General features: G+C 38.9%; 1 protein-coding gene across 11 annotated transcripts in view; it reads left to right on the plus strand.

Moving 5' to 3' along the window:
* Window positions 1-24,093, plus strand: part of ATP13A3 (ATPase 13A3) — a 97,413-nt gene that overhangs the window by 9,052 nt on the left and 64,268 nt on the right. Inside the window, exon 1 of one of the 11 annotated variants that reach the window (XM_074030743.1) lies at window positions 3,065-3,086. The exons of 8 other annotated variants lie outside the window; for them this stretch is intronic. The gene's annotated coding sequence lies outside the window, so the exon portion shown is untranslated. Of the gene's footprint in view, window positions 1-3,064; window positions 3,087-4,722; window positions 4,822-20,306; window positions 20,563-24,093 lie in introns of those variants that run through there. 2 more of the 11 variants (XM_074030744.1, XM_065539698.2) reach the window with 2 other exon arrangements.

The following is a 24,093-nucleotide window of genomic DNA, read 5'->3' on the forward strand; positions in this document are numbered from 1 at the left end:
AGGTATGTGCCACCACACCCAGCTAATTTTTTGTATTTTTAGTAGAAACAGGGTTTCACCATGTTGGCCAGGCTGGTCTCGAACTACTGACTTCTGGTGATCCTCCTGCCTAGGCCTCCCAAAGTGCTGGTATTACAGGCGTGAGCACTGAGCTTGGCGGTTGCTTTAATTTAAAAGTGGTACAGTTAAATACAAAATATTAAGTAGCAGTTGATCTTGAAAGTAAAATTGACAAGCTTCAAGTTGATGCAGTGTTCAGATTGTTGTAGGAAGGCCCATTTCTCCTTCCTTCCCTCCCCTCTTCTTTTTTCTTTTGCTTCCTTTCTTTCCTTTTCGTTTTTTTCTCTCTGTCTCTTTCTTTCCTTTTTTCTGATGGGGTCTCACTCTGTTACCCAGGCTTGAGTGCAGTGGTGCAATCCTGGCTCACTGCAGCCTTACCTCTCAGGCTCAAGTGATCCTCCTGCCAGCCTCCCAAGTAGGTGGCACTACAAGTGCAAGCCACCATGCCCAACTCGTTTTTTAAATTTTTTGTGGAGATGGGTTCTCTCTTTGCTGCTGGGGCTGATGTTGAGCTCTTAGTCTCAAGTGATTCTCCTGTCTTGGCCTCCTAAAGTGCTGGGATTATAGGCATGAGCCACCGTACCTGCCCTAGGGGACATTTTGTTCAGGTCACCTAAGCTTTTTGGAGGGACCTTTGGTAATTAAAATTCTGATTTACAACTGGTTTGAGATAAATAGGATAAATTCCTACATAGGTAGGAAACTAGTTTCATGGAATTTGGAACAAAACTCTGTATACCTGAAGGTCTAAACGGTATCTTATGAGGAGTTTTCTAAACGGTATCTTATGAGATATTAGAGCTAAAATACTTCTGCTGGTTTCGTTAGATCTTTTTTTTTTTTTTTCTGGAGATGGAGTCTTGCTCTGTCACCCAGGCTGTAGTGCAATGGCATGATCTCAGCTCACAGTACCCCCCGCCTCCCAGGTACAAGCGATTCTCATGCCTCAGTCTCCCGAGTAGCTGGGATTACAGGCACCCACTATCCTGCCCTGCTAATTTTTGTATTTTTAGTAGAGACAGGGTTTTACCATATTGGCCAGGCTGGCCTTGAACTCCTGACCTCAGGTGATTCACCCACCTCGGCCTCCCAAAGTGCTGGAATTACAGGTGTGAGCCACCGCGCCTGGCCTGGTTTAGTTAGATCTTGATAGTTACCTCATTTAGGTAATAGCAGTTTCCCATCTATGTCATATGTTAAGTGTGGATTCTTGTGTGGATAAGAAGTGTGTATTGGCAACTATAGCATGTTGTAGTGGAAAGAGCATGGACTTGGAAATCAGACCAGAGTTTGACTTCTGATTTTCTGAACTAGCAGTTCGAGTTTGACCAATGCTAATAGTTATTGAGTGAGCTTACTATATAGTAGGCTCTGAATTAAACACCTTACATGAATTATTTCACTTCAACTCCATTTTATAGATGAGGAAACTGAGGTTCAGAGATGTTATGTTGCCTAGTCACCTACAACTAACCTCATAAACCCAGAGACAGAAACCTTTATGTTAAGCACATTAACATAGAGCTAGGTTTCTGTCTGTCTTCAAAGTCGCTTATACTGTAAGTTGCTTAACTTCTTTCATTTTTTTTTTATTAACAAAGAAGAATACTGATACCTGAAAGTGTTGAGGATTAGTTGAGACCATGTGTAAAGAAAGGAGCACTCTTGCTGGCACATAATGGTTTCTTTCCTTCTTCTGTTCCATATACTGAATCAGACTATGCTTGCATAACGTGGTGGTTTTGTAACTACTGTGAATATGAGGTTTTAGAATATGAATATGCGTTATTCCTAAGATAAATAGTAATCTTAGGAGATAGGCACTAGATCATATTACTATAGATATACAACCTACCCAGTGGTCAAACTCATGACAGTGAGCAGTGATGGGGACACCCTGTGGAACTTTGTCTTTATTCTGTCTTTTTTTCTCAGTCTGAGTGATGGTGGAAATAAGAACTTCATACTTGTGAATGACAGCAAAGTGGTTTATAATTTTGAAAATCTTGAAGACAGAAATAGGATTTCAAAATGAGCTTGATAATGTGGTTTATCCAAAGTGGATTCTGTGTGTTGTATATTTAGTGACCTAAACTATGTAAGTATCAAGTGGGAGACCTTATATTTGAATGGATGATAAATGGAATAGGAGTTGGCAGCTTATCACCTATCAAAGAAAACAGTTAAAACAGTTCACAGTTGTGTGCTAAAAGAACGTGATCTAGTGTCTGATACCTGTTAAGATGTCATTTCTGATATATCACCAGAATCTTAGTGATGAAATGTATTCTGAATATACCATATCTCATCTGGATCCAAGAGGTAGCTGATGGGATTTAGCCTTGGTTTTGGAACATAGTTTTTGTGAAAATGAAGCTAATTTGCCTATGGAGAGAGTAAATCTGTAGTTGTCAAAACCATGTTGAGTTTTTTTTGAGATAGAGTGTTACTCTGTCTCCCAGGCTGGAGTGCAGTGGTTCTGTCATGGCTCACTGCAGCCTTGACCTTCTGGGCTCAAGCATTCTTCCCGCCTCAGCTTCCAGGGTAGCTGGGACCACAAGTGTGCACCAGCACACCCAGCTTTTTTTCTTTTTTTTTTTTGTAGAGGTGGGTTTTCACCACATTGCCCAGGCTGGTCTCAAACTCCTCAACTCAAGCAGTCCGCCTGCCTTGGCCTCCCAGAGTGTTAGGGTTACAGGCATTAATCACTGCAACCCATCCTTTTTTTTTTTTTTTCTTCTCCTAGAGAAAGAGTCTCGCTCTGTCACTCAGGCTAGAGTGTAGTGGCACGATCATGGCGCACTGCAGCCTCAACTTCCTGGCCTTAGGCGACCCACCTGCTGGGACAACAGGTGTGTGCTATCGTGTCTGGCTAATTTAAAAAAATTTTTTTTTTTTTTTTAGACAGAGCCTCGTACTGTCGTCCAGGCTGGAGTGCAATGGCAAGATCTCTGCTCACTGCAACCTCCACCTCCCGGGTTCAAGCGATTCTGCTGCCTCAGCTTCCCGAGTAGCTGGGATTACAGGTGCCCACTACCATGCCTGGCTAATTTTTTTGTATCTTTAGTGGAGACAGGGTTTCACCATGTTGGTCAGTCTGGTCTTGAACTCCTGACCTTGTGATCTGCCCACCTCAGCCTTCCAGAGTGCTGGGATTACAGGTGTGAGCCACCACGCCCGGCCTTTAAAATTTTTTGTAGAGATGAGTATCTCAGTTTGTTGCCCAAGCTTGTCTCAGAACTCCTGGCCTCAAGCGATCCTCATGCCTCAGCCTCCCAAAGTGTTGGAATTACAGACATGAGGCACCTTGCCCAGCCAAAACCATGTTCTAATTAACCTCTTATGTTCAGATAGCATGCAAGAAGCAAGGAGATTGTTAGGTTCTTGTTTGAGTTTTGTCGATCATCATATTTTGAGAGTAGAGAAATAAAGAGAGATTCAGATTTCTGGCGCATAATTTTGATTAAGATTTAGGTTTAAAAAAATGAAAAAGTTCTGGGCTCAAACTAATCTGTAGAAAAATAGATATTTGTAAGGTAGAAGAAGGTCCTGAAGTTAATCAGTTATCACTAGATAACTAGTGATTGTAAAAGGAGTTAAAACCATTTGTGTTAGTAGGTGATGCACAGTGACTCGTCCCAGTGCTTTGGGAGGCCAAGGCAGGCGGATGGCTTGAGGGCAGGAGTTTGAGACCAGCCTGAGCGACAAAACGAGACTTTGTCTTAAAACAGAACCAAAAATAATTTGTATTAGTAAGGTAAAAAATAGAGGTAAAATGAGATGACATGAGTAAATGGTAATTGGAAAAAATGATCACTGTTATGATAGTTTATAAAATGACTTAATGGGCCGGGCGCAGTGGCTCACGCCTGTAATCCCAGCACTTTGGGAGGCCGAGGCGGGCGGTCACAAGGTCAGGAGATCGAGACCACGGTGAAACCCCGTCTCTACTAAAAATACAAAAAATTAGCTGGGCGTGTTGGCGGGCGCCTGTAGTCCCAGCTACTCAGGAGGCTGAGGCAGGAGAATGGCGTGAACCCGGGAGGCGGAGCTTGCAGTGAGCCTAGATCGCGCCACTGCACTCCAGCCTGGGCCACAGAGCAAGACTCTGTCTCAAAAAAAAAAGAAGAAGAAGGAGGAGGGAGAAAAATGGAATAAAGGAGAGAACTGTCCAAATAAATTTCTGACACTGAGGAAAGTTGTTTGAGGATGGGGATTGCTGAAAAGTTTTCATAAAACGATTCTCTAGAGGGAACTATGCCAATACCATATCTGTTAACATCTTAGACCCACAGGGCCGTATTGGAGCCTTTGCTGGAGTCTGAGAGGGTAGAACATTAACTCGAATAGTAAACGTCAAGACCACGAAATTAATCTGTTAATCAGAATTTTGTCTTTTTTGTTAATTCTTACACTTACTCCCTGTGGATCTTGGTTTTAAATGATCAATTGACACTCAGAGACTAGTTAGATAAGAAATTAAATTTCCAGAAAAAGTGAGTTAACTATGTAAAGTAGAATTTCCTAATTACGTGGTCTGGAAATTGCTGATGTCTATAGAATCTTTCTCAAGTTTTAAGTAAAAATACTTGTAACTGATGTTGGATGGTAAGGTGAAAGATGGTTCTAGCTCAGTGAGTTTTTCTTATTTTTTTCACAAAGGAGTTGAACATTGAAATAAAGAGGTGTGAGACTGGAAAATAATGCGGAGAGATCATGGATTATTTAGATTAGTTCCTTTTTACAGAAGAGGAAAGTGAAGTAAGTGACAGCGTAAAGGATGTGGGGTTAGAACCTCAGATCCTTTCTCTACCTTGGGTATTCCTTTCACCCTTGCTTTAATTTTGTGCTCTGTAGTAATGGCACATCTCAAAACTCTTGTATTTTTTTTTTTCCAGTGAGAGCCAACTTTTAAGGGTTGCCTTTGCTTGCTTGACAGACTTCTTAAAACAAACTATATTTAGTTTGTTTAAAATGAGTCATGGAATTGCTCCCACATATGTGTCTAAGGGTGGCTTCTTTATATTCTTTATAGCATCCCTGTTGCTGTTTCCCCCCCCCCCCTTTTGTGAAAGAGGATGAAATAGATTTTAGTTATTTATTTTGATTTAAAAGACAAGTGTTTTAGGTCCTGATTTTTTTCTGATTGATCTAAAGAGCTGAATAAAGTGAAACCACCGTTCATGGGGCCTTTGGGCCTAAATTCTCAGATAAAAATCCTATGAAGTCAAAATTACTCTTGGAAAAAGTCTTTTAAAAAGGCACCAGTTTGAAAACTGGTTGGAAACTGAGAGTCTGTCTTTCAGTTCCAGCTGCCAGTTTTCCTGTAGTTTTAGAGAGGTCCCTTTTTTGGTGAGCTGGAATCCTTATCAGCTATGTGAGACCTGTTTTGACAGGTGAATGGGTCTTTAGATTGACTGAGCATAGCAGATTTATAGTCTTCATTTCATGCTCACTCTGGGACAGGGATGTAAAGGCAGGCATACTATCATCATTATTTAAATTATTTTTCTCTGTTGCTTCTCCCCAGAGTATAAGTAGTTGAATTGGTTTAATTAAGTGCATATATGATAGGACTCCACAGTGTGAATAATGGAGAAATAACTTAGGTATTTATGAATGTCTGCTATCTCCCTAAGGTTATGCCACAAAAAGATCTAGTATAATTAAAAGGCTAGGTAATAAAGTTGAGAATATTAGGAGATTATTGGTACTTTCTATCATTCTGAGGGGATACTCAACTACTTTGAGTGTTTTTGTTTTGTTTTTTTAAAGAATATATTTATTCCTTACTGCTAGCAAGATCTGCATTGTTTTAAAAGAGCTATATAAATTATTAATGGATTCCACAAAATTTAAAGTATCTGAACTTAAATATTACTCTGGGGGTAGCACAGTAAGAAAATATGAGTGTGTAAAAACATGATGGTGGCTAAAAACTGAACAGTCCTATGTCCTGGGAGAGGGCATGGTGTATTTGATAAAAATGTGGGCTTCAGAGCCATAGTGATTTTGAATTACAGCTCTGTCACATACCAGTCTTGTAGTCCGGATTAAGTAAGTCACTGAACCTCTGTGAGCTTTTTTATTTGCCAGATAGAGGTGATAAAGGGTACCTTAGAGAATTGTAAGGATACGAGTCTGAGTGAAGGGTAACTTATTATTTGTTAGCTTAGTAACATTGAAGATATTCAAAACAAGTCAGATGTGTGTGGGGGATGTGATTGATGATTGCTTTTTGGTTTTTTGTTAACTGGAACAGCAGGCAATAATGTCGTATTCAGGCTTTTTATGTCGAAACACTCCGTGATTTTGTATCTTTAGTCGCAGCATCCTCAAAAGCTCAAGATGTTAACCTCATGTATCTCCGATACACATTTTATGTATATTTTAGTTTTTCACTTTGTGTCTCTGGTGTGTTTGCAGTCTGCTTTCTCTCCCATCTTCTATGTTACTATGACCCGATGTCTCTATCTCTGACCACATTATAAAATTTAAATCTATCTGTAATTATGTTTATTTTATAGGACTTTATATGCCTTATTTTCATTTAAAAATTCTGATTAGTCAAATATTTCTACTTTTTTTTTAAAGAAGACTGAATTATATTTCAATTTTGTGACCTTTAGATTTCTTTAAACATGGAATCCTAGTCACTTGTTCCTTATATGAAGATTTTTCATTCATGTCTAGATCATGCCTTAGCTTCTTAAGCCACCAGTTTTCTAAGCTCATTTACAATTTTCATCTGTAGTTCCCTTGTTTCTCCTTTTTTTAATGTTTATGTTTCTTATTTTCCTAAGCACAAAAGACAGAAACCTATTGAATGCTAATTATAATAAGTAGATTAGTATACTAAGTAAAATGTAAAGTACAACAGGCAAATGACATAATTTTGTCTGTAGCACTTACTTATTTGAAAGACTAGACTAACCTAGCAAACTCTTAGTTGAAATATTTAATGGGTCTTTTTGATATGAAAATGTACTTTTCATAGTTGTCAGCACTGCCTTAGAGTTAGTTGAAGAATAATTTTAAGCTAACCCATGGTTTTCTGTTCAGTGTTTGGTGAAAAGAATAGAATAAGCTCCTTAATTTAGTCAGATTCAGAAGCATCTTAAAGAGTACCCCCTCCCCCAATCCTTTCTCATCTCTGGTGCAGCCCATAGTGAATCACCATTCTTCATGTTCCCTTAATAGTTGTGGCAGTGATAAGTTATTGTACTGCATGAGAGTTGTGATTTTATAGGTAGCAAGGAATGGGGCTTGGTTAGGGCCTCTTGGTTACGCCCTTAGGACTGAGTTGGTACATCTAACTCTTCAACAGTGTTTTAGTTCCTGTACCTGCCACACACCGGGCTGGATGCTGGGGAGACATTGGTGAATGAGTCTGCTCTGTCACACATACACACTCCAGCAGGTGAACACTGTGCTGTTGCACTGCACGAGTCCAGAGGATGCCATTCATGTTGTATTCTTTAGGAATGTGGCTCCTTGGCCTGGCCTAGGGTCTCTTTCAGGTGAGAAAAGTTCAGAATCTCCATCACCTACAAGATAATCTCTATTGTTTATCATGTCTAACAAGACCCTTCATTATAATCTGATCCTGTCCTGTCTTTCTAAACTTCCATTTGTAATTATTCCTCAAAGGCCATCACCCTGTGCACCAGTCGGTTTAAATAACTTGTGTTCCTGGCATTTTTTAGGATCTCTCACTATTGTACTTCTGCATATGGCAGTTCCCCTGCTGGGGTTTCATCTCTCTCTGTTTTCCCCTCATATTTTTCCTCTTACTGCTTGTTTGCTTGATCAGCTTTACATCCTTCAGGTCTTAGATCAAGGAATAGTTTTTTTCTGAAGTCTTTTCTGTTCTTGGTTCTCCTCTCTTTCTCCCTGCTGCCATTGCTCACCATTTTGTTTGATATTTGTTTGCTTACTTATTTGTCTAGCCTACTAGATGTGATTCCTTAAGGTTGGAAATTTAATATTGTAACCTCCAGCATTTAGACCACTAGTTGGTACATGGTAGGCAATACCATTCTAACAAGTGACTTTTTATGAAATCAAATTGGCAATAAACCAGAATGATTATTGCTAGAAATGCTAATTTAATATTTACAGAGTTATTTGAAATATTGGGATACTTGACAACATCTTGGTTTTCTGATTTCATTTACCATTTTCTAGTCAAGCAGTTGTTGGGGTTAGATTTCAGGGAACTGCTTGGCTAGAGTGAAGACACTGTTTTAAGTTCATTGGTGAACATGTTGGTGAGAACTTTGTCTGCTGAGGAATTAACCATAAGTGGTCTCAAACTAAAACAAATACACAGAGGTATTCAACCCAAGAAAATGGATGATGTGTAGGATTGTAGCGCTGGCCCAGCTCTGTCTCTACCTGTGGCGCTCACTGCAGCAAATCCGCAGGAATGAATGAAGTGAAGTGGAAACCCTTCTGGGAGGCCCAGTCAGGAAGAGACTCCTAGACTCTTCTGGGCCAGCCTTTCTGTGCGATAGAGTGTCCACTCCCCATATTCTCTGCATACTTCTTTTAAAATTTTGTTTCTTAGCGATCCGTCTTAGGTTAACAGCTATGAGAAGCTGTCACTAATTTATGTATTAACTTCTGAACAGAAGGATCCTGGTTAAGAGGGTTGATCTGAAGAACATAGTGCTGTGGTGGAGGTTGTGTAGAGTTCCATGAGATCACTAAGGGACCTGGGAACACAGGATATTGGGAGAACTGGGAAAGGGGAATAGGGATGAGATGTGGGAGCATGCCAAAGACAAAATTACTTTGTTGTCAAATTTTGCCCGGAAAAAGAAGAGGGATTCCACCCCTGCTTCGCCCAGTCTGGCCCTGTCTCCTTTGTTCAGCTGCACTGCTGGATGCTTGCTTGGTTCCCAGCTTTGAGGTTTTTAGTCTGTAAGTTCAATATTGTTGGACAAGTGCTCTGATACCTGCAGAGGTGGGAGAAAGGTGGGGGCAGTCCTCTGCTAGGAGGTGGAAGGGACAGTCAAAGCTTAGTAGCCTGAGCTGGTCCTGGAAGAGCAAGTAGGAGCTCTTTAGCCAGACTAAGAGAAGGGCATTCTTGGCAGAAGGAATATTCTATATAAAGAATTGGAGTGAGGGAACAGTAGGGCTCTTTGAAGAATTACAGATTGTGTTCTAAATGAATGACATGTAAGGTTTGTAAGGGGCGAATGATAACCATTGATGAATGGCAGATGGTGTTGACAACTAGGCAGGGCCAGAGTCTGTAGGATCCTACATGTCTTGCAATCAGTTTTGACTTTGACCTTGAAACCCAGTTGGGTCTCCCTTCCACCCCAGTTCCTCATGGTAGGGAAATACATCATGTTGTGTGTTGTAAGGCTTCAAAACCTTACTAGTGAGAGGCCTGCTTAATATTGTTTAATCTAGTTCAGCTTAATTTTTTTGAACAAACAAAAAACTTAGTTTAAAGGTACTCTTTTAGCAGTTTAGGAATTGCTACTACAGACGTACTCTTTTAGCAGTTTGGGAATTGCTACTACAGACGTACTCTTTTAGCAGTTTGGGAATTGCTACTACAGACGTACTCTTTTAGTAGTTTGGGAATTGCTACTACAGACGTACTCTTTTAGCAGTTTAGGAATTGCTACTACAGACGTACTCTTTTAGCAGTTTGGGAATTGCTACTGCAGACGTACTCTTTCAGCAGTTTGGGAATTGCTACTACAGACGTACTCTTTCAGCAGTTTGGGAATTGCTACTACAGACGTACTCTTTTAGCAGTTTGGGAATTGCTACTACAGACGTACTCTTTTAGCAGTTTGGGAATTGCTACTGCAGACGTACTCTTTTAGCAGTTTGGGAATTGCTACTGCAGACGTACTCTTTTAGCAGTTTGGGAATTGCTACTGCAGACGTACTCTTTTAGCAGTTTGGGAATTGCTACTACAGACGTACTCTTTTAGCAGTTTGGGAATTGCTACTACAGACGTACTCTTTTAGCAGTTTGGGAATTGCTACTACAGACGTACTCTTTTAGCAGTTTGGGAATTGCTACTACAGACGTACTCTTTTAGTAGTTTGGGAATTGCTACTACAGACGTACTCTTTTAGTAGTTTGGGAATTGCTACTACTACAGACGTACTCTTTTAGCAGTTTGGGAATTGCTACTACAGACGTACTCTTTTAGCAGTTTGGGAATTGCTACTGCAGACGTACTCTTTTAGTAGTTTGGGAATTGCTACTGCAGACGTACTCTTTTAGTAGTTTGGGAATTGCTACTACTACAGACGTACTCTTTTAGCAGTTTGGGAATTGCTACTACAGACGTACTCTTTTAGCAGTTTGGGAATTGCTACTACAGACGTACTCTTTTAGTAGTTTGGGAATTGCTACTGCAGACGTACTCTTTTAGTAGTTTGGGAATTGCTACTACTACAGACGTACTCTTTTAGCAGTTTGGGAATTGCTACTACAGACGTACTCTTTTAGCAGTTTGGGAATTGCTACTGCAGACGTACTCTTTTAGCAGTTTGGAAATTGCTACTACAGACGTACTCTTTTAGCAGTTTGGGAATTACTACTACAGACGTACTCTTTCAGCAGTTTGGGAATTGCTACTACAGACGTACTCTTTCAGCAGTTTGGGAATTGCTACTACAGACGTACTCTTTTACAGACGTACTCTTTTAGCAGTTTGGGAATTGCTACTGCAGACGTACTCTTTTAGCAGTTTGGGAATTGCTACTGCAGACGTACTCTTTTAGCAGTTTGGGAATTGCTACTACAGACGTACTCTTTTAGCAGTTTGGGAATTGCTACTACAGACGTACTCTTTTAGCAGTTTGGGAATTGCTACTACAGACGTACTCTTTTAGCAGTTTGGGAATTGCTACTACAGACGTACTCTTTTAGCAGTTTGGGAATTGCTACTACAGACGTACTCTTTTAGTAGTTTGGGAATTGCTACTACAGACGTACTCTTTTAGTAGTTTGGGAATTGCTACTACTACAGACGTACTCTTTTAGCAGTTTGGGAATTGCTACTACAGACGTACTCTTTTAGCAGTTTGGGAATTGCTACTGCAGACGTACTCTTTTAGTAGTTTGGGAATTGCTACTGCAGACGTACTCTTTTAGTAGTTTGGGAATTGCTACTACTACAGACGTACTCTTTTAGCAGTTTGGGAATTGCTACTACAGACGTACTCTTTTAGCAGTTTGGGAATTGCTACTACAGACGTACTCTTTTAGTAGTTTGGGAATTGCTACTGCAGACGTACTCTTTTAGTAGTTTGGGAATTGCTACTACTACAGACGTACTCTTTTAGCAGTTTGGGAATTGCTACTACAGACGTACTCTTTTACAGACGTACTCTTTTAGCAGTTTGGGAATTGCTACTGCAGACGTACTCTTTTAGCAGTTTGGGAATTGCTACTGCAGACGTACTCTTTTAGCAGTTTGGGAATTGCTACTGCAGACGTACTCTTTTAGCAGTTTGGGAATTGCTACTGCAGACGTACTCTTTTAGCAGTTTGGGAATTACTACTACAGACGTACTCTTTCAGCAGTTTGGGAATTGCTACTACAGACGTACTCTTTCAGCAGTTTGGGAATTGCTACTACAGACGTACTCTTTTACAGACGTACTCTTTTAGCAGTTTGGGAATTGCTACTGCAGACGTACTCTTTTAGCAGTTTGGGAATTGCTACTGCAGACGTACTCTTTTAGCAGTTTGGGAATTGCTACTGCAGACGTACTCTTTTAGCAGTTTGGGAATTGCTACTGCAGACGTACTCTTTTAGTAGTTTGGGAATTGCTACTGCAGACAATGGGAAGCTACTGAAATTTTACGGAGAGAGAGAAATGGTTGTATCTGGCTGCATACAGACTTGAATGAGGGAGATGAGGGCTCAGGACCTGAATCAAGGCAAAGCCGATGGAGATAGGCATGGTGAGGTGGATTTGAGAAGGGTAGTCATGATAAGATGAGTGGCCAGTTGGATATAGACGGTGTGAGATAGGAAGAGTTCAAAGGTGACTTCTAAATTCCTGGCTTGGCTTTTTAGGCAAATCATGCTTATTAAAGGAGTAGGGGGAATTGGTGGTGGCTGGGTGGTGGGGCAGATTTTTTGGAAGAAAGAGAAAATGAACCTTTGGAATTTGAGCTGTCTGCTAACATGTAGTTGAATCTGTGGGTCTGAAGCACATGAGAGACCAGTGCTGAAAATGTGAATTGGTAGTTGCCATCGAGATGGTCCAGTAGTGCCGCCTCGATGAGATTGTTACAGAGAGAAGAGCCTGAGGAATATTAATAATTAAGAAGTGGGCAGAGGAGATGGAGGCTTGGTAACCTGGCTACCCGCCCAGCAACCCAGGCTAGTGTAATGTGAACTGCAGCACAGCAGAGTTGTAGGAGGTAAAATGGGCATTTGTGGGCTGTCTTAGGAACCTAGACACTATTTTCCTTATGGAGAAATGTATTTCAAGTACATTTGGAGCAAGAATTGGTTTTTAAATGAATTTTGTCCTTTGAAAGATAGTGCTGCCTACATGTCATTCGTTGATTTGTTGGTGAGGCTTTTTCATGTAAAGTCACCCCATGCTTGACTTTCTGGGGAAAATGAAAAATACTAATCTTGATTAAGTAAAGATGATTTTTTCCTGGTTTTGAAAGACAGTATTCTGGTAAGTAGATACATAATGCCCATAAAAGTGTTGTGTAAACTAAATATTCCTGTACAGATGTCACTATTATGGTTGTTACAGTACCTAAATACATTGATTGTGGGGGAGGGGGATGTGTGTGTGTGTGTATGTGTATGTGTTTAAATCCTGAATAGTGGCATACAGGACGATTATAAGAGGTTAGAAAGTTAATATTTTTCTGATGGTTGTACCATGAATAAGGTAATTAACTTCTTCAATAGTAACTTATATTAGTGTATTTTTGAAATATTTGTTCGATGTAAATGTTATGGGCTTTGTATTGTCTGTGCTGAGTTAGCATGGGTGGGTTTCAGATTAGACAAAGGACTCAAGTAGAAAAACCCAAATTCGTGTAACTTAAAGTTGACCCAAGTACCTATGAGTTACAGTTATAGATTTGCAGGATTGTACTTTTTGTACAGAATAACTTCCTAGTGATTTTGTGCTTCTTTGTGGTTGGATTTTCAAATCAGAATCTGGAAGAGTGAAATATGAGTCATTCCGTAGTGTAGATCATGAGGAAAACTAATTTTGCTTTGTTTCGAATTGTAGAGTAATTCTGAAGTGAACCATACAGAAGTAATGAAAAAAATTATTTTTGGATTTGCTATTAATAAGAAAAAACAAACTTTTCTGAGGTTTATATGTATCTCTTTAACACACTGAAGACTTGGAAGTATAACCTCTGGAAAATTTTCTTCTACTCTTCTTTTTTTCTTCTCTCCTCTTCCCTATTCCTATACTATTCCCTAGCCTCGCCTTTTTCTCATCCTATCTTTTCCTCTCCGCTGTGCTGCATCAGCATCTTTCTATGCGGAATGTTACTTCTTGTTTTATTATGCAACTCCAGTGTAATCTTTTCAAATACTTTCATTAGTAATTTAAACTCAACATAGTCTTAGCAACAGTGCACATTACTTAGCTGAAATGGTCACAGTCTGAGCAGTGTGGCCAGTTTGAAGCATGAATGTACAGTGAGCACTGCATCACAGCAGTCACTCGCCGGCAGCAGCTGTAAGGTTTCATCTCAGCAGTGTCTTGATTTCAGCTATATGGTAAAATGAGAATTCATGAATGTTTAAATTTCAAAGACCATCTTTAAATTGATGACTGAAATGTCAGCAGTTACTTGAGATTTTCATTAATAGCATTACAGTTTCAAATGAATAGTTGTTAATTTGCATTATAATGGAATACATACATAAATTTACATATTACTCAACAAAACCCTTTACCTTAACTCTGAACTTAAAAGTATAATTTTTAGTTTGGGGGAATTAGGCTCATTTATCCATTTGGTTTATTTACACAAGCTGTTAATGAAACTCTTGATTTGTCAGTTCCTATTATAGTAAATACCCGTGTCACACAATTTCTTTTCTGCTTATTTTAACATACTCCGATTTCCAGCTGCTTAGGAGGCCAAGGTGGGAGGATCCCTTGAGCCCAGGTGTTGGAGACCAGCCTGGCAAGATGAAGAGACCTCATCTTTATGGGGGAATTGGGGGAATTAATTAGGCCCGCAGCCCCTTCCTGCTCAAGGGAACATCCCTTGAGCTCAGGAGTCGAGGTTGTGGTCAGCTGTAACGGTGCCACTGTCTTCCAACCTGGGTGACAGAGTGAGACCCCATCTCTTAAAACCCAAAAAACTCTTTTATTTGTTCTAGTGTGTTTGCTTTAAATATGTACTATCACCCCCTCAAGGAAAGAAAGCACAAAACTTTTATACTCTACTTCATAAGTCTAAAGATGCAGAGGAATTTGAAGAAACTGTTAATGGTACCCTCTGCCTTGCAATATGAGATGATGTTAACAATTTGGTGTATATCTTACACCTTTCTCTTTGGTCTTTTAAAAACACATATCCACAGAGTTATTTGGTTGCTATAAAAATAGTGTATTAGACATACTCCTTTTTTCCTGTTTTTATATATTATGTAGATCTATCTTGGTCTCTACACATAGATTTAACTCATTCTCCTTAATTCCATAAATTATTCATCTGTTCTTCTATTCATGGACGTTCAGGTAGGTTCTAGGTTTTTTCCACCTGCTGCAAACAGTGTGCAGTATATATGTTTTGTACCTATGTACCTATATATATATGTCATAGATTTTAAAAACTGGGATTGTTGGATCAAAGTATATAGGTTTTAAATTTAAATATCTTCTGAGATCAGATGAGACTGGCACGTTCAGAGTGATATGGCCATAGACAAAATTTAAATGTCTTGTCAATTGGTTTTTTAAAAAGATAGTACAGATTCACTCCTAAGACCAATATATAAGGGTGCTCCTTGTCAGGTTTTTTTTTTCCCCCCCACCGGTTTAATGGGCAAATAATGTCTTACAACTTAATTTTGCACTTTAAATACATTGTCTTGTTCTGTAATAGGTTCATTTGCTCTTTGTTACTGTTTTCTCGCTTGCTTTACAACTTTGTAAGATCCCTAAATTCTAATTTTTTTAGACTAGAATGTAAAGGGAGTGTTAATATAGCTGCCTCTGTCCTCCCCATTATCATTTGTTTTGTGTTTTCTTGCGTATCTTAATTTTTTGTTGAGACACGTGAATGCAGGGCATCTTTTACAAAGGCAATTCCTGCTTTCCATGCCACGATCTCCGCTGGTACTAAAATAAAAAAAATTCTCATTAAAATTTCAACTTTCATTTTAGATTCAGGGAATACCTGTGCAGGTTTGTTACATGGATGATATTGTGTGATGCCAAGGTTTGGGGTATCATTAATCCCATCAACCAGGTAGTAAGCAGAGTACCCGATAGGCACCCTAGCCCCACCCCTTCCTTCATCTAGTCGTCACCAGTGTCCATTCTTCCCCATCTTTATGTCCATGTATATCCAATGTTTAGATCCCACTTCTAAGTGAGAACATGTAGTATTTGGTTTTGTGTTTCTGCATTAATTTGAATGCTTAAGATAATGGCCTCCAGCTGCATCCATGTTGCTGCAAAGGACATAATTTTATTTTTTTTATGGCTGCATAGTATTCCATAGTGTATATGTGCCACATTTTCTTTAGGCAATTCACTGTTGATGAACACCTAGGTTGATTCCATGTTTTTGCTATTGTGAATAGTGCTGTGATGAACATATGAGTGCATGTGTCTTTTGTAGAACGATTTATTTTCCTTTGGATATATACCTCGTAATGGGATTGCTGGGTCGAATAGTAGTTCTGTTTTTAGTTCTTTGAGATAATTTCTCATCTTTAATCATTCTTGATCACTTCGGATAACTGCAACAGTTCTGTTTTATTAAGTCTTGTAACTCAGCCTTTTTTCCTTCCTAATGTTGGAACATCCCCTAGTGGTGAAAGAGTGTACCAGCAGGCCATATACAAAGGCTATGCTTGTGTAGCTCAAAACCTTTTTGGTTGATATTTATTGTAGAAATTATTCCACCTGCCTTGTTTTACTGAAGAAGTTGAGACCAGCGTGAAGGAACTTGCATCATAGTTCATAGTTCATGTTGAGTTAATTGTTATTTAAGGAAAAGTTAAGGTTGTGTGGTTTTTTTTGTTTTTTTTGTTTTTGTTGTTTTTTTTTTTTTTTGGCTACTGTGCAACAAAACTTTTATTAACATTTTGAGCAGGTTCAGCTATCACTGAAACTGGTCATTTCTAAATTTAAATTGGGACAAATGGCTACGGTGCAGAGTTAATGCTGTTATTGGACACTGCGAATAGGAGACTGAAGAACTGACAGCCATGCCTCAGGTGGAGTCCAGGTGCAGAGTTGACTCTGGATGTTGTAATCGGAAAGAGTGTGATCTTCCAGCTGGTTGCCGGCAGAAATGCGCCTCTTCTGGTCAGGGGCATACTTTCTGGACCCTGAATCTTGGCCTTTACATTCTCAGTGGTGTCACTGGGCTCCTCCTCCAGGGTGATGGTCAGGGTCTTCACAAAGATTTGCATTTTGACCTGTTAGTGAATTCAGAGATACTGCAAATTGCGAGTCACCGCCACCGTTGCTCGACGAAGCCAGCCACTGAATCTAAAGTTGACCCTTGTTTTGTGCTCTTTTCATTTATTTTTGTTTGTTTTGGGGATGAAGTTGTAAATCCTACTGTTATAATGTAGTAAAGAACCTGGCACAAGATGCACACTTAATTCTTAGGGGAATTAGTTTGATAAAAATAATTGAGGGCTGGGTGTGGTGGCTCACGCCTGTAATCCCAGCACTTTGGGAGGCCGAGGTGGGCAGATTGCTTGAGTCCAGGAGTTTGAGACCATCCTGGGCAACATAGTGAAATCCCATCTCTATAAAAACACAACAAATTGGCTGGGCATGATGGTACACACCTGTGGTCCCAGCTGCTCAGGAGGCTGAGGCAATGGGATTGCTTGAGCCCGGAAGGCGGAGTTGCAGTCAGCTAAGGCTGTGCCACTGCATTCCAGCCTGGGAGACAGAGCAAGATGCTGTCTCAAGTTTTTTTTGTTTTTGTTTTTTAATTTGCTGTTACTTAAACGCTGTATTATGGGCACATGCTTTTTCATCTGGGCCAAAATGTAGAGGAGGTAGAACTAAATCTAATTAATAGAAATATACTTGTTAAAGGAGGCTTCAGAATGACAGCTTTCTCTTGTCTGGGGTAAGATGCAGTCAAAGAGAATGGTCTGATAGAGCACCATGATGTATTTCAAAGGTTCCTGCAAGTTGAGACCCAGGGTTGGCCTTGCATTGTAGAATTAGAAGTTTAGGCGTATATTCAATCAGCCATTCAGTTTCCTTCTAGAAGGCATTCAAAAGGCACTGATGTCTCTTCCTCACTGCCACCCAGCCCAGAGGTAGCTATTGTCACCGATTTATTGATGTATTCGCCTTTCTCATTATCTCAGGGGTAGGTGCCAGTTTTCTCTCTAAGCCATTTTGCTTCTGCCAGTTTTGAATATTCAGTCTAGGACTTATCACTGTTTCCTATTGCCTGCTGCAGCATTTTTCATCATAGATAGTAGTAATGTTTTGAAATCTATCTAGCAATCATAAGAGTCTTATAATTCTTAACCTTGAATATGGAATTTTAAAGTTACAGACTTGAGAACAATTTAGGGGAAAGTATGAAAGTTTTAAGAACACAGTAGTAGCTTGAATAATTGAAATAGAAAATCTCTCAATGATGTAAGTGGACATTTTGGGAATGCAAACTGTTTTATTACATTGCATATAAATGATATTTTGCATATTTTCTTATTTTATAAAGAGAGAGTAAAATGCACGTATCATTTGTCAGTCCAAAGGTAACTTCCCCCTTTTTGCCAAATACTATACAATTAGACAAAACTCTGTGGGATTTCTCTGAATAAAAGAGTTGATTTTGTTTTTTAAATAGTGTATATAAAGAAGTAATAAAGTACCTATCCTGGAATGAATGGTATAGTGTAGGCTAAACTCTTCTTTGTATTGATCCTAGTATAGGTAATTAGGTTATCTTTCCTAATTATAACTTATTTTGTTATAGCTATCACATTGTTTTGTAACATACAAAAAAGTATAATTATACAAAGACTCCACTTTACAAATGTAAATACAGTCTTGGTTTGGTGTATATTGGATACAATGGTCTTCCTTAAGCCTAAACACAGAAACAAAAGCATATTATAAGAGAAAGTCCAAGATGGGAAGTGATAAAGTGGGTATTGAGTAGAGCTTTGTTAAAATTTAGCTGGTATCCTTGTAAAATTTCCACGTATTCATTAAATTAGATTATGTCATTCTTATTTTTAGGAGCTGACTTGAAGTTTTAAGTTTTGCCCTCATAAAGAATTGTCACAATTTGGTTTTATAGTTGGATGATTCTGATTTTTGAAAAATTCTTTTTATATATATTTGTATAGGTATTAAAATTGAAATTGTTTAGTGAGTAGAGTTAGGGCTTTAAACGTATTGGGGCATATTTTATTTCAACAGCAAAAAGTAGAACTGATTTTGAACTGTACAAGGTTATCTTCTCAGTTGCTATAAATTTTACAAGTTTGAAAATAAAATAATATTTAGAATGCTAGCTGTGCTGTTTATATTTCAAGATCATTAAAGCACTCTTGGCTTGTGTGGTCTTTAAAGATGGGTTTATCAAATCTTTATTTAACGTTGGTAGGTATGTTTAATTCTCAGAAAAAAGATCTAGGACTACAAAACAAAGCAGGATAATTCCTTCTCTCATTCAGCAGTACAAGGTGTCACAGAAGTCTCAGTGAAGTTTTAATTTTTAAAACTCCAGAATTATATATGTTATAAACTTAAACACCGTTGAGAAAGTCAGTTACTTGAATTTCTTTTATACTTACTTATTTTTGTGATTTTTTTTTTTTTTTTTTTTGAGACAGAGTCTCACTCTGTTCCCCAGGCTGGAGTGCAGTGGTGTGATCTCTGCTCATTGCAACCCTCCGCCTCCCAGGTTCAAGCAGTTCTTTTGCCTCAGCCTCCCTAAGAACTAGGATTACAGATGTGCACCACCACACCTGGCTGATTTTTTTATTTTTAGTAGACATGGGTTTCACTATGTTGACCAGACTGGTCTCGAACTTCTGGCCTCATGTGATCCTCCTGCCTTGGCCTCTCAAAGTGCTGGGATTATAGGCGTGAGCCACTGCACTCAGCTGTGAATTTTGAATAATGCATTTTTTTGGTGTGTGTGTGTGTGATGGAGTCTTGCTCTGTCATGCTGGCTGGAGTGCAGTGGTGCAGTCTTGGCTCACTGCAACCTCCACCTTCCAGGTTCAAACAGTTCTCCTGCCTCAGCCTCCTGAGCTACCTTGCCTGGCTCATTTTTGTATTTTTAGTAGAGATAAGGTTTCACTACGTTGGCCACGCTGGTCTCAAACTCCTGACCTCAGGCATTCTGCCCGCCTGGGTGAATAATGCGTTTTTAATTTTAGTTTTTTACTTCAGTACTGCTGAAGATGGCAAATACTGACTGAAGGAAAAAATTAAGTTAAAAATGTGTTACTCAGAATTGCTTTGCTTGAACTTTTACTTGATTACAGGTCATTCTTTAAATCACTTTGTGAAATTACCTACTTTGGAATTGTAGGCACATACATAGACTATCCTTAAAAAAATTCAACACTGTCCCCCTCACTATTATAATATTGTTACAGCTCACGAGAAACTCAGGTTTGAAGCGAAGATGTCTTTGAGGTTTGGAGATTTCTGTGTCTGAAAACAACTCATCTTGTTCTAAGGAAAGAAATCTGACTAACTTTTGGCATAGTATAGGATAAATATTATACTTTAATTGTTTGTAGTAATTACATAATGTGAAAAAATAAGTAAACTTTCAAAAATTAACGTATTTAATTTAGTGAGATTTTTTTCCAGTAGCTTCACTTTGTCCCATACTGCTTTTTTTTTTTTTTTTTTTTTTTTTTTTAAGACTCGCACAGCAAATCAAGTTGATTATAAATTCAAGGAAGGGTTTGGTTAAGCACAATAGCCTATAAGCTCCTTGCTATTCAGATAACATCAAGACTCAGGCATGCACTGTGGAATGGGAACTTCGGTGAGCTAACTAGGATTCATTCAGATAATAGGAGCTCTACTCGTGACAGATGGCAGAAGGGCACATCTTCTGAAAACTTACTAAAAATTGGTGAATTACAGAATTCTAAATTTTAATATCTTCATCATTCTGAAAGCAGTTCAAACAGAACCAAAACAGAAATATTTGGCATAAAATTGTAAATTTTTTGTGCTTAGTTTTATTTTTATTCTTAAGAGCCAGCTTCTGAAAGCCGCCTAATGTCAGGAATTGGGAAGAGTGATGACACAGTGCTATTGGTGAGAAAATCCTTCAGTTTTTTTTCTCTGACGTAGAATTTGACTTGATTAAAACCATGGCTCCAGCAGTCCGCAAAAGTTATACTTCTGTAAGTTTATCAGTTTGGGTTTATCAGTTTGGTATTCATGCTTCAAATGTCTAATTAGATATATAGTAGAATTGTATTTAATATATATTTTTATCTTGATAAGCAGTGTATTTTAAATATGTTTATGTGGTTTTTTTTTTTATCCTCTTGGAGTCATTGAAATAATCAGGGCTTTTACTTATGTACATTTAAAATTTAAATATGTTTATAACATACATATGTTATAAATGTAAGAGCTGTTGGAATTGGCACATTGGAGTTGACTAAAAGTTTATGTGAAAAGTGAATTCTTGGGTAATTTCCTTTGAAGTATATAATGTACTCAAAGTGAATATATTAATTGGAGGTTTTTAGAGCAACTTTTTATTTGAATTATTTATTTTTAGCACTTTGGTAAAATTTGCTAAGACTTAATTTGCTTTAAAAACCAACTACATTTTAGAGAAATTACACTCATAAAAAGAGTAATGGTGTAATATGGTTAAAAAATTGTATTTTTAAAAGTATGAAAATAGGTTGCTATAGGCAGTGAACTATCAATAATAAGCCCATTTAAAACTAATTGGAATAGTTCTTTCTGTGGTCTAACTGTAGAAGATGAAGTGAAAAATATAATTATGCTGAACTAAGGTGAACGAACTCTTTCTATAGATATTTGGAGAAAAAATTTTAAATTTAAGTACATGGGCTTAGTGAAAACGTTGGATTTTAACAGCAGTTCCTTTCTAAAGTTATAAAACATGCTTATTCATCTATTTATGCGTACATTCTACATTGAAAAATTTGGATTTACAGGAGTGGGAAGTCTATAGGTTTGTGGGAAATTGATAGACAAGGGTGGAGAAGAGTAAGATTCAAAAACCGACAGAAGTTTGGTGAATTGAGTTTATGGTTAATACCTGGTACACAGTAGACTGAGTCAGTGGACTTTGGACCCCTAGAGGCAGAGTCCTCAATATTTGTGGCCCTCTCTGCCAGAAATAAATGTCTTCTGAAAATTTTCTTCTATCTAAAAGCTTCAGATGGGTGGATATTAATTTTTAAATTTTTAATTTTTTTAGCAATGGAGTCTCACTGTTCTGCCCAGGCTGGACTCAAACTCTTGGGCTCAAGTGGTTCTCTCATTTCAGCCTCCTGAGTAGTTGAGACTATAGGCATACACCACTGCACCCAGCTGTTTAATTTATTTTTTGAAAAGCTTTTCTATTATCAACAATTTCTACACATTAAAAAGTAGAAAGACTAGTATAATGGACTCCCATGTACCCATTCACTCAGCTTTTAACTTAGCTTTAGCAGTTATCAAACTCATGGCCATCCCCTGGTCAATAAAGATGGGTTTTTTAATTTAACAATTTTTAATTTTGAAGTAACTTTAAACCTACAAAAAAGTTGGTGTATCAGTGTCAGGTTGCTTCTTAAGTTCCTTGATTAGCCTTCTGATACTTGCATAGTCTGTTGTGGTATATTTGCTTATTACTGATATTGGTAATTTGCACCTCTCCCTCCCCATTTTCTTTCATTTTGATGAGTCTAGGTAGCAGTTAACAATTTTATGGATTTCAGAGAACCAGCCTTTTTGGTTTCAGTGACATTTCCTCTATCTTTCTGTTTTTTTATTTTATTTACTTTTTTCTCTGAATTTTATTTCCGTATAGCAGTTATTCTGGGAGTAATTTGCTATTCTTTCTCTGCTTTTCTTAAGGTGGAAGCTGAGGTCATGACCTTTCTTCTCTCAGAGACTGGAATTTAGTGCTGTAAATTTTTTTCTAAGTACTGTTTTTGTGGCATCTTACACATTTCAGTATATCATTTTTATTCAGTTCAGAATACTTTGTATTTTCCACTTTGACGACTTTGACCCATTGGTGTTTTAAAAGTTTGTAATTTTTTTTTTGAGACGGAGCGTCACTCTGTTGCCCAGGCTGGAGTGCAGTGGCGCGATCTTGGCTCACTGCAGCCTCCGCCTCTGGGATTCAGGCAATTCTTCTGCCTCACCCTCCCGAGTAGCTGGGACTACAGGCGTGCACCACCATGCCTGGCTAGTTGTTTTTTTGTTGTTGTTGTATTTTTAGTAGAGATGAGGTTTCACCATGTTGGCCAGGCTGGTCTCGAACTTTTGGCCTCAGGTGATCTGCCTGCCCCAGCCTCCCAAAGAGATGGGATGACGGATGTGAGCCTGCGCCTAGCCTTATTTACTTGAAAACAGTTGTATTATTTCAGGTCTTAGGTTTACGCTTTGTTAGGCAGTACCAGAGCAGTTTTTGTTTGAGGCAAAATTTATCCCACTAACTAAAGGAAAAATCTGAATACCCTTTCTGATTCCTTGTGGCTAATGGGGTTTTCCACTGTGGTTGGTAAAAATGGATATGATTCCCAGCCTTTTGTGAGCCCTGGTGGTTTAATCCCCTGAATCATTTTGGGTGGTTCTCTCCCTGGCCTTCGGTAGTTTCTTCACACACAAGTGCTGAGCGGTGCGCAGCTGAAGGCTTGAGGGAGTCCGTCTTGCAGATCAGTTGTCTTCCTAGTGGGCCAGACTCTCTTCTGGTGATCTCATCAGCAAACCTCATTGCTTTAAGTGCTGCCCAGACTTCCGGTTTCGTCTCCCAGACTCAGAGAAACTGCTGGGCTCCCTCAGAGCGACCTGTCCTCCCTCTTTGTGTGACCCGTGAAGTGTTTTCTGTCAGTAAAGTAGGACGGTTGTAGGGCTTGCCTAGTTTGTTTTTTGATGTCTCAGTTATCAGTTTTCTTCATTGCCTGATGTACAATTCCTCGAAAACGATTACATGATTTGTTGTTGCTTTAGGGCAGGAGGGCAAGGATGATCCCTTTTGTTTCAACTTGGTTGGAAGCAGAAGTCTCCATATGAGAATGCGAAGTAAGCCCTTCCCTGAGGAAGCAATTTTAGGTGGTGGTGATTGGAACTGGAGATAAGAATTGGTTATCAAAAACGACCCCATGGGATGTGGTGGCTCATTCCTGCAATCTCAGCATTTTGGGAGGCTGAGGTGGGAGGATTGCCTGAGCCCAGGAGTTCTAAACCAGCCTGAGCAACATAGTGAGACCCTGTCTCTATTTAAAGAAAACAAACCCAAACCCAAACTGACCCTGGTGACTGCTGAGTGATGACTACAAGATTCACTTTTGAGCCTTAAGAAGAATCACAGACTAAAGGTTAACCTCAGATAGTATTGTTTAGCTGGGACAGTGTCACAGCAAAAGGTCTTTGGTTTATCCTTTGATAGTAGGCCTGTATGGTATTATTAGTTTACACATTCAGGTGATGATGGCTGATCTTCTCTACAGGGAAAGAGGCTGGGCTTACTCTCACCATAGTCTCTAGTAGCAGGCGCAGCCCTTGAGAATAACTGACACCCAAAAGTGTTTGATTTTATGGAACATTATTATGGTGGACTAACTCTGGTAATATGCTCTAGGACCA

The sequence above is a fragment of the Macaca fascicularis genome, chromosome 2, assembly GCF_037993035.2.
Source record: "Macaca fascicularis isolate 582-1 chromosome 2, T2T-MFA8v1.1".
Classification (NCBI taxonomy): Eukaryota; Metazoa; Chordata; class Mammalia; order Primates; family Cercopithecidae; genus Macaca; species Macaca fascicularis.